Source organism: Somniosus microcephalus, chromosome 8 (genome assembly GCF_052327205.1).
Source record: "Somniosus microcephalus isolate GS21.2 chromosome 8, FLI_Smic_1.0, whole genome shotgun sequence".
NCBI classification, from domain to species: Eukaryota; Metazoa; Chordata; class Chondrichthyes; order Squaliformes; family Somniosidae; genus Somniosus; species Somniosus microcephalus.
In genome coordinates, this window is record NC_140994.1 from 86,612,216 (window position 1) to 86,630,671 (window position 18,456).

Genomic DNA, 18,456 nt, shown 5'->3' on the forward strand with positions numbered 1-18,456 from the left:
CACACGCAACAACAACAACATATTGCCTGGTCTCCCATCTCAATTAATTCATTAATTAGTTTTTAAAATTTGGAACATGTATCTCTTTTAAACTAAACCAAGGCACTTAAATTTAGATGCCCAAGTTTGGAAAAAAGCGAGAAATAGAAAATACTCACCAACCAATCACTACCTGTGTTCTGGTAACGTCACACTTCGATTACTTTTTACTTCTTTACACTCACCAGTTTCAGAAAATGGCCCTCTCCAGAGTCCAGGATATTGGGAAATGAATCAACATTTACATCGAATGAAGTAGAATATACTGCACAGAAACAGGCCATTCGGCCCATCAGTGTTTATGCTCCACAGGATGACTTCAATGGAAAGTGAGATCGGGTGGGGTGTGAAACCAGCATTACACCAGATCCTGTCAGTTTCCCGATGGTCGGCTTAGACTAAAATTGTCCCCAATGTATCTCAGGTCTGTGCTTAACCCCAGCCAGTCTCAAACAGCTTGCAGTCCATATATGGGCTCTCAACCTCAGGCCTGTATCACCCTCCACATTGTGACTGAGGAGGTTATGTCACATGACATCACACTGAAAACCATGGCAACCCAGAGGGAAGTGGGTTTCACCAGTGGCTGAAGTGCAGATGCTGAAAAGCTCTCGACAAGGGGCAAGTTTGTTTAAAGCTCACCAAATTCTTCAGAATCTGTGGAGGTCAAAATTGTTTTTCAACTCAACTCAGTTTTGAAACTCATCAGGACCTATGGAGATCAAAACCATTTCTTTCCAGAATTCAGTTTGTAAATTGATCCAAATCTGTGGAGTTCGAAAACTGTTCATTTACAGAATTCAGTTCTTAAATTCATCAAATTATAACGAAGAGATAATTCTTCATCACAACATCAGGGAATAGTCATCGAGTGGACAAAAAGCGAGTTCAGGCTGTGAGTAAACAAATGATGGAATCCTTACTTGAGAATTGAAATAGTTCAACAGTGAGATTTCCCTTCAGATTGAAGAGGAATAGTTACAGCAAATAAAACAAGGCCAGTGAAATTGGGCTAAAGAGCAAGCAATTCCTCCCTGCTGCCTCATTCCCATGGGAATGCTAGGAGGTTGAGGACCAGGCCCAGGTTCACCTCTTTGGGAAAGACCCAGGTAATCCTGGAGTGATGTAAGTGGGTCATTGACCAAGTGTTATTCGTCTCCCCACTTACTTCCTATCATTCGCAGCCGGGGAGAATCAACCCCATAATCTCCATGTGTCAAAAGGCTTTTATAAGCCTTGGTTTAAAGGAGCCAGAGAGGAGGTGTACAGGGCAGCGGGTACAGTAATGGAGGCTTCGTATAAAATGAACACTTATTAAAGGCTGAAAGAGGGAAGGAATTGGATTAAAGACTAGGGGGGAAAAATTCGGTATCGGCCCATTTGGGGCGCCATTATCGGCCGTGCGCAAAGTTTAGCGCCTGGCGCTAATTATCGCCTCAGACAGCAAACTTGGCTTTTATCGCCCCTGGAGGTGATTGGAGTGCTAAATCAGGTGCTTCACTTCTGTCTTAAGGCGCAAAGGCCGAGAAGCGAGGTGCTACCTCAGAGCGCTGGCGAAGCAAGGAAGGGCAAATCAAAATAAACCTGCAAAGTGCTGCTCAGTGCTCAAAACTCCTTCACACAGCGTTAAATCTCTCCAGAAGTCTCTCTCTCTCTCTCTCTCAGAATGCGTGGTGCAAAAATGTCACCGACAAAAATAGGCAGGAAGCGGTCGCCTTTAAATAGGGCTCCCCTAGTCCCTTTCTGACAGCATAACGCTCCCCTCAACCTGTCGTTGCTAGCGGCAGGCGGTAAGGCAGGGGGCGCCACTCAATATCCGGTCCGGGGCGCTAACGGGGCGTTGCGCACTCAACTGACGTCACTGTTATGTCCGTGTATCTTGATGTTGTGTCCTTCAAGAATTAGACAGCAAGACTGCAGGGAACGATTCAACAGGTGTTTACTGAATGAGGGTTACTCTAGAACTAACTATACAGATCACTACTCAGGGTTTATATACAGGTGTGGTCACTGCCGGTACTACAGTATACAGGAGCTGTAAAAGTAGTTCTCTCCCTTAAAGGTACATACATTACAATTCCTCCCCTTTTAGATTAACAGTACCATAACACTCATTTAACAATTAAATATCAAACTAATTACAATTAACACTTTTAACATGCAACATTAGCTGAAAATAGTCTATTTATAAGTTCAGTCTTTGGGGAGGCTTCCTGATTCTTTCTGGATAATGCCTTTCCCGAGTGTCTTGCTCTTGGTGCGGAGGCGATTCTAGCACCCTGTCGTCAGTTGATTCATCAGCTTCCAATGCTATTGTTTCTGAGGTGGATGCGACCTGTACGTCGGGTTCCTCACCAGGTACGTATGGCCGAGACATGGGGTTGACTCGTTCCTGTGACTCTAGGATCTGGTCAGCATGGCATCTCACAATGTTCTCCCCAACATCCACTGTGTACATTAGTGGCCCCTGCCGTGTGCATATCGTTCCTGGTTGCCATTTCTCTGTTCGGTAGTCGCGGGCCAAGACTGGTTGCCCTACATTGAAGCTCCTTGTCGGCTTCTCATTGATGTGCTGGAATTGCTTACTCTCAACATCTCTTCATACATTTGGTCTGAGCAAATCCAGACGAGATCTCAACCTTCGGTTAAAGAACATCATGGCCGGGGCCTGGTTGGTGACTGCATGTGTCGCATTTCTGTAGGCTAACAGGAAATTGTCCACCTTATGCTGCAGTGGAACGTCGTCATCGCACATGGCCTTTACTGATTTTTTAAAGGTTTGTACGAACCTCTCAGCCAATCCATTTGTGGCTGGATGATACGGGGCGGATGTGTAATGCCTTACCCCATTCCTTTTCATAAATCTTCGAAACTCTTCGGACACAAACTGTGGTCCGTTATCAGAGTAAATCTGCTCTGGCAAGCCGTTCCTGGCAAAAATGGTCCGTAGGACTGCAATAGTTTTCTCCGTGGTGGTGGAGGACATTTTGATCACCTCAGGCCATTTCGAGTGCGCATCCACGGCTATTAAAAACATTGAGTCCATGAATGGACCAGCAAAATCAATATGCACCCGTTGCCATGGAGATGAGGGCCATGTGGTGGTGCATTTTGGACCTTCTGGCATCCTGAGCAGCTCTTTGTCAGGTCCTCAATTTGCTGATCAATCCCTGGCCACCACACATAAGCCCTAGCAAGGCTTTTCATTTTCACCCCTCCCAGATGGCCTTCGTGAAGCTTATTGAGCACTCTCTCCCTTAACTTGGGTGGAATTACCACTCGGGATCCACACGTCAAGGTCCCCTGGCATACTGACAGCTGTTCTCTTCTGGATGAGAATGCTGGCAACAGTGAGTCGCCATGTGCTGGCCATCCCTTCACCGTCAAATCATATACCCGAGACAGTGTCGGGTCATTTCGGGTCTCCTTCTCTATACCAGCGTTAGTTACTGGCAAGCATTCAATTATAGTCGAATGAAATATTTTGACAGGATCCACTGCTGGTGCTTCCTCCGCAGTAGGCAGTGGCAGGCGTAATAGCCCATCAGCGTTTCAATGCTGTTTCGTGCCCTTATACTCGATTTCATATTGGTGCGCCCCTAGAAAAAGGGACCATCTTTGTAGCCGTTGCGCAGTCATCACCGGAACGCCCTTCTTTGGATTAAAGATGGAGACAAGTGGTTGGTGGTCAGTCAGCAAGGTGAACTTCTGCCCATGCAGATAGTGATTGAACTTTTTCACTCCCCACACTAGGCTGAGGGCCTCCCTGTCAATCTGGGCGTAGTTACGCTCGGCTGAGGTTAGTAACCGAGACGCAAAGGCTACTGGCCTCTCCGAGCCGTCCGGGAATTTGTGCGACAGCACCGCTCCAATGCCATAGGGTGATGCATCACACGCCAACCGAATTGGTAGTGCTGGGTTGAAATGAGCCAACACCTCTTTTGATGTGATCAATGCTTTGCTCTTCTGGAAAGCTCGTTTACATTCGTCACTCCACTTCTATGGTACCCCCATTTGCAGTAGGGTGTTCAGTGGGTGTAGTACTGTCGACAAATTCGGCAAGAACTTATGGTAGTAGTTCACCAGCCCGAGGAACGACCTCAGTTGTGACACATTTTCCAGTACTGGAGCCTTGACTACTGCCTCAATCTTTTCAGGGCACTTATGTAAACCCTCTTTATCAATTACGTGGCCACAATACGAGATCTGCTTCTGGAAAAACTCGCATTTGGGACGATTAGCTCGGAGCCCGTATTCCTTCAATCTAGTGAGCACCTGCTCCAGGTTGGCAAGGTGATCACTGTCATTTTCGCCCGTGACCAAGATGTCGTCCAAATAACACTGGGTCCCTGGAACCCCTTGCAGGACTTGTTCCATTGCCCTTTGCCAAATAGCCGAAGCTGATGCTACCCCGAACACCAACCGGTTGTATTGGTAGAGACCTTTATGAGTGTTGATCGTGGGGTACTGTATCGAGGCTTCTTCTACCTCCATTTGCAGGTACGCCTGGGCCAGATCAATCTTAGTGAAGCGTTTCCCTCCAGCTAGCGAGGCAAAAATATCTTCAATCCGCGGAAGTGGATATTGTACAGTGTGAAGGACTGGGTTCACTGTCACCTTAAAGTCCCCACAGATGCGAACCTTCTTTGGTTCCCCAGGCATATTACTCAACGACCTCTTCATTACAGGAATGATGGTTGTAGCCCACTCGCTCCAGTCCACTTTGGACAGTACTCCTGAATGTTCCAAACCTTCCAGCTCTGCTTCGACGGCTGGGCAGATCCCATAAGGTCTGGCCTTAAAAAACTTTGGGCTTGCATTTTCCTCTATTTTGATCATCGCTGTTATGCCTTTTAGTGTTCCGAGTCCCTGCTGGAACACTTCTTGTGCGTCAGTTAGCATTTTTGACAGTCGCCCAGGTGTGACGTCGTCATCCTTTTTGGCATCTACAGTCAGTGCTTGTATGGAATGCCAATCTAGCTGTATCTTCCAGATCCATTCACATCCTAGTAGCGGTGGTCCTCCATCTGGCAATACATATAGGTCCATTTTGGTGTTTCCTTGCCGTTATATATAACGTTCACCCTTATTTTTCCCTTGTGGTAGACTTTTGCCCTGTGTACGTCTTCAAGCCAATCTTTGTATCTCTCAAGGGTAAATGTGAGAACAGCCGCTTGTAGTCCCTTCGGTTTATAAATGTTAGGGCTGATCCTGTGTCCAATTCCATTTTCACTTGGACTCCTGCTATCTTGAGCGTGACCCAGATAGTTTGGTGATCTGCCGTTTTGATCACATTATGTGGTTTCAGACAACCCAGCTCCTTGCTTCCGGAGTCTGTATCACTTTTCTGTTCGTCTGAACTACTCTCCGTCACCTTATGTACCTTCTTGTACTTCTCCTGTGGAGATTTCTTGCTGCTGGTTTTCTTTCCCGACCTGCAGACTCTTGCTATGTGTCCTACTTTTCCACACTGTCTGCACACTTTGTCCTTGAACCAGCAATCATTATGGTCGTGTGTTGTTCTGCCGCAGCGATAGCACTTCATTGTTCCGTATGACATTTCATTTGTGCCATATTCTTGCGGTCTCCGTTGTATCTCTGCAGCGCCCCGTGCTGCTGCTTCGTGTGATACTGCAATGCTGAAAGCCTTGTCCAACATAAGATCCTTTTCTGATAGAGGCCGTTTCTGGGTTCCTTCACTTTGAAGCCCACACACAAACTTACCCCTTAAAGTATCTGCTAGTCCCGTTCCAAACTGGCAGTGTTTCGATAGCTTGCGCAGTTCCGTTAAATACTCAGCATTACTTTCATCGTTATGCTGGTTCCTTTTGTGAAACTTAAATCTTTCTGCGATCAGCAGCGGTGTGGGGTTTAAGTGGTTCTGTAGGATTGACACTATGTTTTCAAAATCCTTTTCTACTGGCTTCTCTGGGGTTACTAGGTTTCGTAGTAAGCCATATGTTTTTGCACCCATTGAATTCAACAATACCAGCGCTTTCTTGTCATCTGGCACTTCATTCGCCTTGCAGTATACTTCTATGCGTTCGACATATGTCGTCCAATCTTCGACTTCATTGTCGAACGCTGTGATACTGCCACTCTTCGGCGTTTTTGGGTGTGGTTAGACTGGCTTAAAATGGCGTCTCCCGCACTTTCCTTTCTTCCCCGCTGCGGCTTAAAATGGCGTCTCCCGCGCTGCTGCCAACGCCGCTCTCGGCGGTCCTCGTGGCAAATGGCGACACCCTGTGGGTTTCATGCGCTGCTCCTGCGCTGCTGCCAATGCCGCTCTCTGCGGTCCTCGTGGGAATGGCAGGGCCTTGCAGTTTCCTGCGTGCCTCTCTCCCCCGTTGACGCTGCTCGGCCCTTGAACACCGGCTGCGCTCTGCGCGTTTTCCTGCGCGCCTCTCTCCCCCGGTGACGCTGCTCAGCCCTTGAACACTGGCTGTGCTCTGCTCTCTCTCATCTCTCTCCCCCGTTGACGCCGCTTGGTCCTGAACACCGGCTGTGCCCTGTGCGCTCTGCCCTCTCTCTCTCCCCTGTCAATGCTGCTCGGCCTTTTTCTGTGCCGCCCGGTCGGCTCTAGTCACTGCTGTCCGGGAAGGGTCTGTGCAGTACCTGTTGCCAGCCCGTTTCGCTGGACAACCATGACTGGAAAGCCAAGCCTGGCTCTTGACAGCCTCCCCTGCGATGCTCAAATCTCCGCTGGATGACTGCCCGGTTGCCCGTGGTGGACACCCGTGGTTCTGGACTCGACCTCCTTCCACTGTTCTCCAGGAGCGAATCCCTGGGAGGTGCTGCAGAGTTGCAGGTAGGTTCGAATCTGCTCGTCGCCAATGTTATGGCCGTGTACCTTGATGTTGTATCCTTCAATAATTAGACAACAAGACTGCAGGGAATGATTCAACAGGTGCTTACTGAATGAGGGTCACTCTAGAACTAACTATACAGATCACTACTCAGGGTTTATATACAGGTGTGGTCACTGCCGGTACTACAGTATACAGGAGCTGTAAAAGTAGTTCTCTCCCTTAATGGTACATACATTACAGTCACAATCTGCCGGAGCAGGAGATCGTGGCAGTAGTGTTTAGCACCGCCGCAAAACATCTAGCTAATTTCGCGAGCAGCGCAAACATTGCCGTGCCCGGGCGCTAGTTGCTTTACGCCCTATTAGCGCCCTCTTAAGGCGCTAACGGGAGTTGAAAACAACTGAATTTTCCCCCCTAGAAAGCAAATGGCATTTATGACAGGTTTGGTGGAGGCGGGCCTGGTGGGTTCTACTTTGGGAGACACCGGGCTCTGGTGAGGCCTCACGTATACCAGTGGAACAAACCTCTGGGGTCAGAAATGCAGGGTGGTTAGGAGGCAGTGTGGGTGGAGCAGCAGCGAGAGCGGCCCTGGGTGGAGACTGAGTGCGGAGACCGAGGAGTTAGAGAGCGGGGAGAGAGAGAGTGGCCCAGACTCACCGGCGGCAGCAGCGAGAGTGGCCCTGGGCGCAGACTGAGCATGGAGACCGAGGAGTTAAAGAGCGGAGAGAGAGAGAGAGCGGCCCAGACTCACTGGCGGCAGCAGTGAGAGCGGCCCTGGGTGGAGACTGAGCACGGAGACCGAGGGGTTAAAGAGCGGGGAGAGAAAGAGTGGCCCAGACTCACCGGCGGCAGCAGCGAGAGCGGCTCTGGGTGGAGACTGAGCGTGGAGACCGAGGAGTTAAAGAGCGGGGAGAGAGAGAATGGCCCAGACTCACCGGCGGCAGCAGCGAGAGCAGCCCTGGGTGGAGACTGAGCGCGGAGACTGAGGAGTTAAGGAGCCGGGAGAGAGAGCGGCTCAGACTTACCGGCGGCAGCAGCGAGAGCGGCCCTGGGTCGAGACTGAGCATGGAGACCGAGGAGTTAAAGTGAGGGGAGAGAGAGAGCGGCCCAGACTCACCGGCGGCAGCAGAGTGAAGTAAAAAGTAATCGAAGTGTGACGTCACCAGAAAGCAGGTAAGTGATTGGTTGGTGAGTATTTCGCTCTTTCTCGCTTTTTTCCAAACTTAATTTTTGTGGTTTATAGTTTCTAGGGTCTCTGTTGTGTAGCGGGGAGTGCTAGTAAATGAGGGCCCTTGAGTATATCATTTAACTGTAGTGTAATTAGTGGTATTGATTTGATTTAATTTAATTTGAATTAATTAAAGGGTAAGTCATGCAGCACAGCTCGGCCCCATGGTATGCGCCTCCTGCACTATGTGGGAAATCAGGGACACTTCCTGTGTCCCTGATGACCATGTGTGCGGGAAGTGTATCCAGCTGCAGCTACTGACAGACTGCATTGTGGCGCTGGAGCTGCGAATGGATTCATACTGGAGCATTACAATGCTGAGGACATCGTGGATAGCACGTTTATGGAGTTGGTCACACCGCAGGTAAAGGCTGCACAGGTAGGAAGGGAATGGGTGACCACCAGGCAGAGTAGTAGGCGCAGGCAAGTAGTGCAGGGGTCCCCTGTGGCCATCCCCCTTTCAAACATTGTATATTATTGAGGGAGATGGCTTATCAGGGGAAGGCAGCAGCAGCCAACTTCCTGGCACCGTGGGTGGTCCTGTTGCACAGGATGGGAGGAAAAAGAGCAGGAGAGCTATAATGATAGGGGGTTCTATTGTAAGGGGAATAGATAGGTGTTTCTGCGGCCGCAAACGAGACTCCAGGATGGTATGTTGCCTCCCTGGTGCAAGGGTCAAGGATGTCTCGGGGCGGCTGCAGGCATTCTGGAGGGGGAGGGTGAACAGCCAGTTGTCATGGTGCATATAGGTACCAACGATATAGGTAAAAAACGGGATGAGGTCCTAAAAGCTGAATATAGGGAGTTAGGAGGTAAATTTAAAAATAGGACCTCAAAGGTAGTAATCTCAGGATTGCTACCAGTGCCACGTGCTAGTCAGAGTAGAAATAGAAGGATATTTCAGATGAATACGTGGCTAGAGGAATCCTGCAAAGGGGAGGGATTCAAATTCCTGGGACATTGGAACCAGTTCTGGGGGAGGTGAGACCAGTACAAACTGAACGGTTTGCACCTGGGCGGGACTGGAACCAATGTCCTAGGGGGTGTATTTACTAGCGCTGTTGGGGAGGGTTTAAACCAAAATGGCAGGGGATTAGGAACCTGTGCAGGGAGACAGAGGAAAGGGAAGCAAGGATAGAAACAAAAGACAGGAAGGAGAAAAGCAAAAGTGGCAGGCAGAGAAATCAAGGATGTAAATCAAACAGGACCACTGTAAGTAATAATTCTAAAAGGACTAAGAGTGTTAAAAAATCAAGCCTGAAGGCTTTGTGTCTTAATGCAAGGAGCATTCGTAATAAGGCAAATAGATGTAAACGGATATGATATAATTGGGATTACGGAGACATGGCTCCAGGGTGACCAAGACTGGGAATTCAACATTCAGGGTTATTCAATATTCAGGAAGGACAGGAAAAAAGGAAAAGGAGGTGGGGTGGCATTGCTGGTTAAAGAGGAGATTAACACAATAGTAAGGAAGGATATTAGCTCTGATGATGTGGAATCTGTATGGGCAGAGCTGAGAAATACCAAGGGGCAGAAAACGTTAGTGGGAGTTGTATACAGACCCCCAAACAGTAATGCTGAGGTTGGGGATGGCATTAAATGGGAAATTAGAGATCTGTGCAATAAGGGCACAGCAGTTATCATGGGTGACTTTAATCTACATATAGATTGGGCTAACCAAATTAGTAACAATACTGTGGAGGAGGAATTACTAGAGTGCATACGGGATGGTTTCCTGGACCAATATGTCGAGGAACCAACTAGAGATCAGGCCATCTTAGACTGGGTATTATGTAAAGAGAAAGTATTAATTAGCAATCTTGTTGTGCGAGGCCCCTTGGGGAGGAGCGATCATAATATGATAGAATTCTTCATTAAGATGGAGAGTGAAGTAGTTGACTCAGAGACTAGTGTACTGAATTTAAATAAAGGAAACTATGATGGTATGAGGCGCGAGTTGGCTAGGGTGGATTGGAGAATGTTAATTAAAGTGTTGATGGTGGATAGGCAAAGGCAAACATTTAAAGATCGCATGGATGAACTACAGAATTTGTTTATCCCTGTTTGGCATAAAAATAAAATAAAAAAGGTTACTCAACCATGGCTAACAAGGGAAATTAGTGATAGCATAAGATCCAAGCAGAGGACATATAATTTGGCCAGAAAAAGCAGTAAACCTGAGGATTGGGAGCAGTTTAGGATTCAGCAAAGGAGGACAAAGGGATTAATTAAGAGGGGGAAGATAGATTATGAGAGTAAGCTTTCAGGGAACATAAAAACTGACTGTAAAAGCTTCTATAGGTATGTGAAGAGAAAAAGATTGGTGAAGTCAATCGTAGGTCCCTTGCAGTCAGAATTAGGGGAATTTATAATAGGTAACAAAGAAATGGCAGACCAGTTAAAAACATACTTTGGTTCTGTCTTCACAAAGGAGGACACAAATAACCTCCCAGAGATGTTGGGGAGCATAGGGTCTAATGAGAGGGAGGAATTGAATGAAATCAGTATTTGTAGGGAAATGGTTGTAGGGAAATTGACGGGATTGAAGGCCGATAAATCCCCAGGGCCTGATAATCTACATCCTAGGGTACTTAAGGAAGTGGCCCCAAAAATAATAGATGCATTGCTGGTCATCTTCCTAAATTCTATAGACCCTGGAACATTTCCCATGGATTGGAGGATAGCTAATGTAACCCCACTATTTAAAAAAGGTGGTAGAGAGAAAACGGGGAATTATAGCCTGACATCAGTAGTGGGGAAAATGCTAGAGTCCATTATAAAAGATGTACTAGCAGAGCACTTGGAAAACAGTGGCAGGATCGGACAAAGTCAACATGGATTTACAAAAGGTAAATCATGTTTGACTAATCTACTGGAATTTTTTGAGGATGTAACTGGTAGAATAGATAAGGGAGAACCAGTGGATGTGGTGTATTTGGACTTTCAGAAGGCTTTCGATAAGGTCCCGCATAAGAGATTAGCATGCAAATTTAAAGCACATGGGATTGGGGGTAAGGAACTGGTTGGCAGACAGGAAGCAAAGAGTTGGAATGAACGGGTCTTTTTCCGAGTGGGAGGCAGTGACTAGTGGGGTACCACAGGGATCGGTCCTTGGACCCCAGCTATTCACAATATATATAAATGATCTAGACGAGGGAACTAGATGTAATATCTCCAAGTTTGCAGATGACACAAAGCTGGGTGGGCGTGTGTGCTGTGAGGAGGATGCAGAGAAACTCCAGTATGATTTGGACATGTTGGGTGATTGGGCAAAAGCATGGCAAATGCAGTATAATGTGGATAAATGCGAGGTTATCCACTTTGGTGGCAAAAACAGGAAGACCGATTATTATCTGAACGGCAATAGATAGGGAAAAGGGAAGTGCAACGAGACTTGGGTGTCCTTGTGCACCAATCGCTGAAGGTAAGCATTCAGGTGCAGCAGACGGTTAAGAAGGCAAATGGTATGTTGGCCTTCATAACGAGAGGATTCGAGTACAGGAGCAAGAATGTCTTGCTGCAGTTGTACAGGGCCTTGGTGAGACCACACCTTGCGAATTGTTCTGTTTTGGTCACCTTATCTGAGGAAGGAACTTCTTGCCATGGAGAGAGTGCAGCAAAGATTCACCATACTGATACCTGGGATGGCAGGAATGACGTATGAGAAGAGATTGGGTCGATTAGGCTTATATTCTCTGGAGTTTAGAAGAATGAGAGGGGATCTCATTGAAACTTATAAAATTCTAACAGGACTAGACAGACTAGATGCAGGAAGGATGTTACCGATGGCAGGGGAGTCCAGAACCAGGGGTCACAGTCTAAGGATAAGGGGTAAGCCATTTAGGACTGAGATGAGGAGGAATTTCTTCACCCAGAGAGTGGTGAACCTGTGGAATTCTCTACCACAGAAGGCAGTTGAGGCCAATTCATTAAATATATTCAAGAAGGAGTTAGATATATTTTTTAAGGCTAAAGGGATCAAGGGATATGGGGAGAAAGCAAGGACGGTACTGAATTTGGATGATCAGCCATGATCTCATTAAATGGCAGAACAGGCTCAAGGGGCCAAATGGCCTACTCCTGCTCCTATCTTCTATGTTTCTATGAGAGACAAGTGGGGTTGATAAGTTTGCAGCTTCTGCGGGTCGATGGGTGGGTGAATAGTTGGGACAGAAAGCAACTCTGCAAAGGCAGACGGGAAAGCTGGAAAGCACTTAGGATGGGAGAGCAACGGTGCAGGAAACACTTCTTCACACAATGGGTAGTGGAAATCTGGAACTCTCTCACCCAGAAAGCTGTTGAGGCTGGGGGTGAATTACAGATTTCAAAACTGAGATTGATAGTTTTATGTTGGGCAAGGGTATTAAGGTATATAGAACCAAAGAGGGTTGAACGAGTTGAGAAACAGAGCAGCCATGTAAGGCCTCACTCCTGAGATCTACAGGTTACTGATTCGTACTTGAGATTTATGAGACACACGAGTTCCGTCTTTAAGATTTTATTGCCCTTAAGACAGATTCAAAACCCCTATCATTATTGATATGAATTCGAGCAGTACACCAATAATGTTACAAGAGATCACACATACAACCACCTGCAGATGATCAGTCCAGCATTGATTGCAGGTCCTCGTAGGCAAGATGACTGGCCAGGCCACCTCCTTCCGACTGCAGTGCTGATATCTTTTCGTCACTGCCTTTTGTACAGTTCTTGTTCTTCTCCGTAAATTTCCATCATGCAGGGGCTGTGAGGAGCGTTCCTCCAATGTTCAGCTTAAGTTGTCTGAGCTGTCAATCTGTCAAACATATGCATCCTTTGTCTACCGACCGTTGTTATTTGCAGATGTGGTCGGCCGACCATTTGCTCATAATACACATTGTACAAAACTCATAAACTTGTGTCCTGTTTTGCAGAATTTCCAAGGTCTGTCTCCTCCCTTCAGCTACAGATGTCTCGTTTCATGACCCTGGGGCCCCAAGGCCATTCACACCATTTGCCTGTAGATGTTCCTGTCTTTGTAATGCCCAACAGTTTGTTCCTGCTCAGGGTCTGTCGCTTCCTTATCTGATTAACAGCTTTCAGCTTTCACAGCTCACAGTCGCAGCAGTTTATTTTACATTTGTTCAGCAGAAAGCCTCTTAGCCTCTCAAGGAATGCTGGTACATTAAATTTGGTCAACTTTTAAGTTTGGTCAAAGTTACAGCAAACATTTACAGCAACAGATTACAGCACATGCTTATAATTTTACAGTTAACCCTCAAGTGGCTGTGCACCCAGATTCTAAAGCACCCTGCATTTTCTGCAGCAGCCTGACTGTTCCTTGTTGTTTGTGCCGTCTCTTGTCACGGCAAGTTATTGTTAACAGGTATAACACAATTACCGGCTGAACGATGACCAAAACATGGGAGATCATTCTTACCCATGGATGGATGTCGATGTTTCACCAAGATGAATCATCCCTGACCTTAAGTATTTCTTTCCTTATTTGATGATTCTTCTGGGTCAGAATGTAATACTGTTTTTGCGACTGATTAATACGCTTCAGTAACTCTGTCAGGTGCTCGGACAGGGGTGGTATGTTGTATCCAAATCTAGCAACATATTGGTGCAACTGCTCTTTTAACTCATCTTCTACAATAATAGTTAATTGGTCCTGTGAATATATATTTACTAACACCCGCACTCCAATCCTTACAGGTCGGACCCGAGTAAAACAAAATGTTCCCGTTGCAATAGGACAGGTCAGATTACTGTACTGGTATTCCTGATGCATGGTGGTGACACAATATTCCCCTTTTGCCTGATATGATGATCTCACGGGGAAATGCCCCCTCAGAGTCACCTTCATGGTGCAATTCCATGCCACGTGATCCCATTTAAACCCGCATGCTCCGCTATGTTGTATCCCGGTCTTGGGTGCACCCAATAAGGCCTGGGACCACCCATGTGATCCTTTCCACCCGGGCCACTATACTCTACTAAATGGCCCTCCCTGGCGTACCCCTATGTCTTCTACATGGAACAGAGGACTTGGGGTAATTCTCTCCTGCAGGACAGGATAATACAATACCAAACCCAATAGAGTAACATCCCTCTACTCCAGCCAGTCACAGGAATGTTTCACTGGGTATACCTGCACCAATTTCCTGACCTGACACATAGTCAAATTAAGTTGGTAGGTGTACATAGCCCTCAAATGTCGATTAGTCACCCACCAGGGAAGCTTCCCCTCAGCAATGCGCTGTATGTTTTCCCTGGCTTGTTCCACCAACCAAGATCCATACATTAAACACACGTCATTTCGTGTGGCCTTGTCGAAGGCATCATAGTTTTCTCATAAAATTTTATTAATTGTTTTAGCATAGGACTTGAGATATTTGACTATATCTTGCAGGCGTTTAGTCATGACTCCATCCTCCTTCAATTCTCCCTGTTCCAAAGTGTTCATTTCGTTCAGAAAGTTCCTCAGGCGGTTTCTAACTGCTTTTACCGAGCCTCCTAGAGTGGCTAAATCAAGGATTTTGACAAATGAGGTACCGGTGTTAAAGGTGGTTGCAACATCATTCATTAGGCTCCGGTGCCTTCTGGCATGCCATGTATCATTATTGCCCTTCTCGGTTCCCTTAATAGTCTCGGTCTCAGTCGCTTCCGAGGTAACATTCAACCCAGGATAATTTGGAAATTTGCTGGGGTACAACGTCTCTAAATCCTCCTCTGCCAGTGTGTCACTGGTCCTTTCCCCAAATTCCTCTATTAATTTATGCATTAATCACTCATACAGTTGTATAGTTTTAGATTTGCACCACTCCGGCATCCCTAACCCCGTTAAATTCAATATTACCGGCGTGACTTCGTAATGGACATCATGGTATAGGACCTTTCGGGCTGGGATTATTGCCAGTCCATTGGTTGGTCCTGGTGTGTGCCTAGGATGCTTCTCCTGGAGGTTGTGCATCACATTCATAGGAAGATGGGGCGTTTGGGATGGGCCTTTAATTCAACTGCCTGTATGACCCCCCCCCCCCCACCACATTCACTCACATGGTAAGTGTGGGCACAGTCATTCGGTAAGAGGATGAACAGGGGCTTGGTTCATACCACTGATAGGGGAGTTGGGTATCCTTGTTAGTTGCCAGTACCGAATAAACTTGCTGACACCACCCCCCCCACCCCGGTTGCCATTCAAGTGGTATGTCCCATAGATTTACGCAGACAGATATTCTCACATGCTCTTGCCACCATCAACACTCATCTGGGCCCCTGCTTAAAAGAAAAAACAGACAATCCACTGTGGCTTTCCTGCCAGCCCAATGGGTTAATTCGTCAGTTCCTGATTCCCTTCTGTCAATGTGGGAAAACATCCACTCAAATTAAAAACCTTAAAAATTTAACAATGCCCAAAATGCTTACAAAACACACAGTTGCTTGTGAAGTTAAAAACAGAGTTCATAGCTGCTTGTGAAAAGAGTTAACTTTTTTTTTGCATTTCAAAAGAAGACAAACACAAACATCATCAATTATTGTCAGCTTGTGTCACATAGCTTCTTGCAGCTTTCAAGTGAACTTCAAAAACTCATCAATAAAAAAAACTTAGTTTTGCAAAATCTTTGTGCCTTTATAATTTGCAAAGATCCTGATCAATTCAATTCAGCAGGTAAAAACATCAGACATCATTAATAACATCACTACAAACATTTTGTGAAAAAACTCCACACACAACAATAGCATTTCCCTTCTTTCCCCCTGGTCACACATACTTGAAACTGGCCAGAATTTTTTTTTTAAATGCCAATTGTTGATGTGATTGCCTCATGTCCGGAACTAGAGGCTTTCACATAATTTATACCAACCAGAATTTCACCGTGGCCATAATAAAAGTCTGGTTTTAATAGGTTAATTAACCTCAATAACTCCAATTTAATTCAGACCAATATTGTAAACTAACCAGTACCACTTGAAAAAGAGGGAGGAGCCACACTAACAAAGAAACATTCACACTGAAAACAAAAACCTGTAGAACAGCAGAAAAGAGACATAATCTTCCCTTTTCTCCTTTATTCCATCACAACTATGTTATCTGTTTCCCCTTAAACCAATTTTCAATTTCTGATGTTTTCTATTGAATCCTATTCTGAACTGATTCAAAACCTTAAACTCACAGTTCGTATTATATGGGACCTCAAATTCCCGATCTAATGCATCCCAATCTCCTCTTCCTTCATCAGGTGCCAAGTACTGCCTTTGGCACATCGGGTTCATGGGTGGAGGCTGAATTCTCTCTGGTGGGTCATTCCCTGGCCCCGGGTCTACCTCCACCGTAGCTTTGAAAGGATCCCCTTTTCCTGCCCCCATCGCCTGGTTAACCCTTAATTTTAGATTCTCATATGTCCCATTACTGATCTTCGTGCCAGGTGGGAGGCTGCTAAATACTTCCTGGCTAAGAGTGAATAATAATAGTTCTTTCTTTTCATCCTCATCCATTTCTAACTTTTTAATGGCCCAGAACGTGGTGTCGGGGGCTTGCCGCGCGTGCAAGCCCCCGATGTGCACTTACCCGGTGCGCCGACATCTGAAACCTGGCCCGCAGTGGATTTCCTGTCAGTGGCCCGGTTCTGACGTCGGCGCGCTGTGCTAACCTGACCCAGCGGCGTAGTTAGTGCGATGTGCCGGCTGGGATCAGGTGAGCACTGTTCAGCCAATCAGGGGAGGGGAAACTTCATTCATAAGTTTGAGAGTAAGAACTGTCAAACTCATGAGAAGTACTGCACCCCAAAACACTACTTAAACTTTAAATAAAATTTTAAAAAACATCCCAATCATTAAATTAAGTATAAATAAGTTTAAAAAAATAATTTAAACAATTTTTTTTTTGAAAAAAATAAATTTTTAATAAAAAGGGTCTAAAACTAAACTTACCTTATTGTAGATTCTTTAAAATAAAAACTTGTGGAAAAAAAATTCTAAATTGCACTAAAACACCACTTACCTGTAAAAATAAATACTTACGTGTGCTTTTTACAAGCGTAAAGACCGGAGGCGCAAATCCCCCAAAACAGAGGACATCCAAGACGCACGCGCTGCCCCCTACAGCGCACGCGCTAGCCTCTTCACCTCTTGGGTTAGAGGAGAGGAAATGCCGGTTTTCAGCGCATGCGCTGTGCATGCTGAAAACCGGCATTTCCTCCGGCCAGACGCGTGAGTACCCCTTCCGTACTCACGCGTTTGGGGAGGAATTACTGCCCCAATGTCAGAATTGACAAAGAATTCTCTGTCCATTTCACCTCTCTCGCCCGGTTGGGCATCCGCTCCCGGGGCGAGATACCTCCATTGACGTATGGGGTTCATTGGGGAAGGCACGGTAAGGGGGTGGTCTAGCCTTTTTCCCAGGTATTGGTCCTAATTTCCCTTCTTCTTCAACTCCTCACCCTCACTGTCTGATGATGGCCACCCAAGTACAGGCTGTTCTCCTGGGATTATCGCGCACACCTTTCCACTCATAGTTTTTCTTCTAACTCTTTGACCTTCCTTTTGTATTCCATGTGGTCCTGCTGACCACGTCATTCCACAACTTGCTTCTGCGCCACCCGAATGGCAGCTTTCAAATCCTCATTATCCTTCTCTGCCTTTTCTGCCTGTTGTTGCTGGCTACATATTTCCTCTTTCCAAGCTTTACTCTCGTTCCCTTGATTCACATACTGACTTTCCAAATATTGCTCTGTATTACACCATCTCACTTTCTCCTTCTCAAACTCCTCTCTATCTTTCTTATGACTGTCTCGTTCTTCCTCTAATTCCTTGAGTAACCGGTTGACAGCTGCCTCCCTGATTTTTAGAAATAGGGTGAAATGGACAGAGAATTCTTTGTCAATTCTGACATTTAGAAATCAGCAATGGGGGACCAAGAAATTGATAAAGAAAGGGAAAATGGAATATGAGCACAAACGCAAAAAATATAAAAATGGATTGTAAAAGCTTCTATAGGTATGTGAAAAGGAAAAGACTGGCAAAGGTAAATGTAGGTCCTTTACAGTCAGAGACGGGAGAATTTATAATGGGGAATGAGGAAATGGAAGAGAAATTAAATAAATACTTTGTTTCTGTCTTCATGGAGGAAGACACAAAAAACCTCCCAAAAATACGAGAAAACCAAGGGTGTGGTGAGAATGAGGAACTTAAATTATTATTAGTATAAAAACAGTACTAGCAAAATTAATGGGACTAAAAGTCGATTAATCCCAAGGACCGGATGACCTACGTTCTAGGGTTATGAAAGAGGTGGCCATTGGGATAGTGAACGCATTGGTTGTCATCTTCCAAAATTCTATAGATTCTGGAATGGTTCCTGCAGATTGGAGGATAGCAAATGTAACCCCACTA

General features: G+C 46.1%; 1 long non-coding RNA gene across 1 annotated transcript in view; it reads left to right on the plus strand.

Annotated features, from left to right (window-relative positions):
- Positions 1 to 633: 633 nt before the first annotated feature.
- Positions 634 to 18,456, plus strand: part of LOC147113685 (uncharacterized) — a 76,165-nt gene continuing 58,342 nt past the window's right edge. Inside the window, exon 1 of the long non-coding RNA XR_015079144.1 lies at positions 634 to 934. This is a non-coding gene — a long non-coding RNA (uncharacterized LOC147113685). The remainder of the gene's footprint in view (positions 935 to 18,456) is intronic.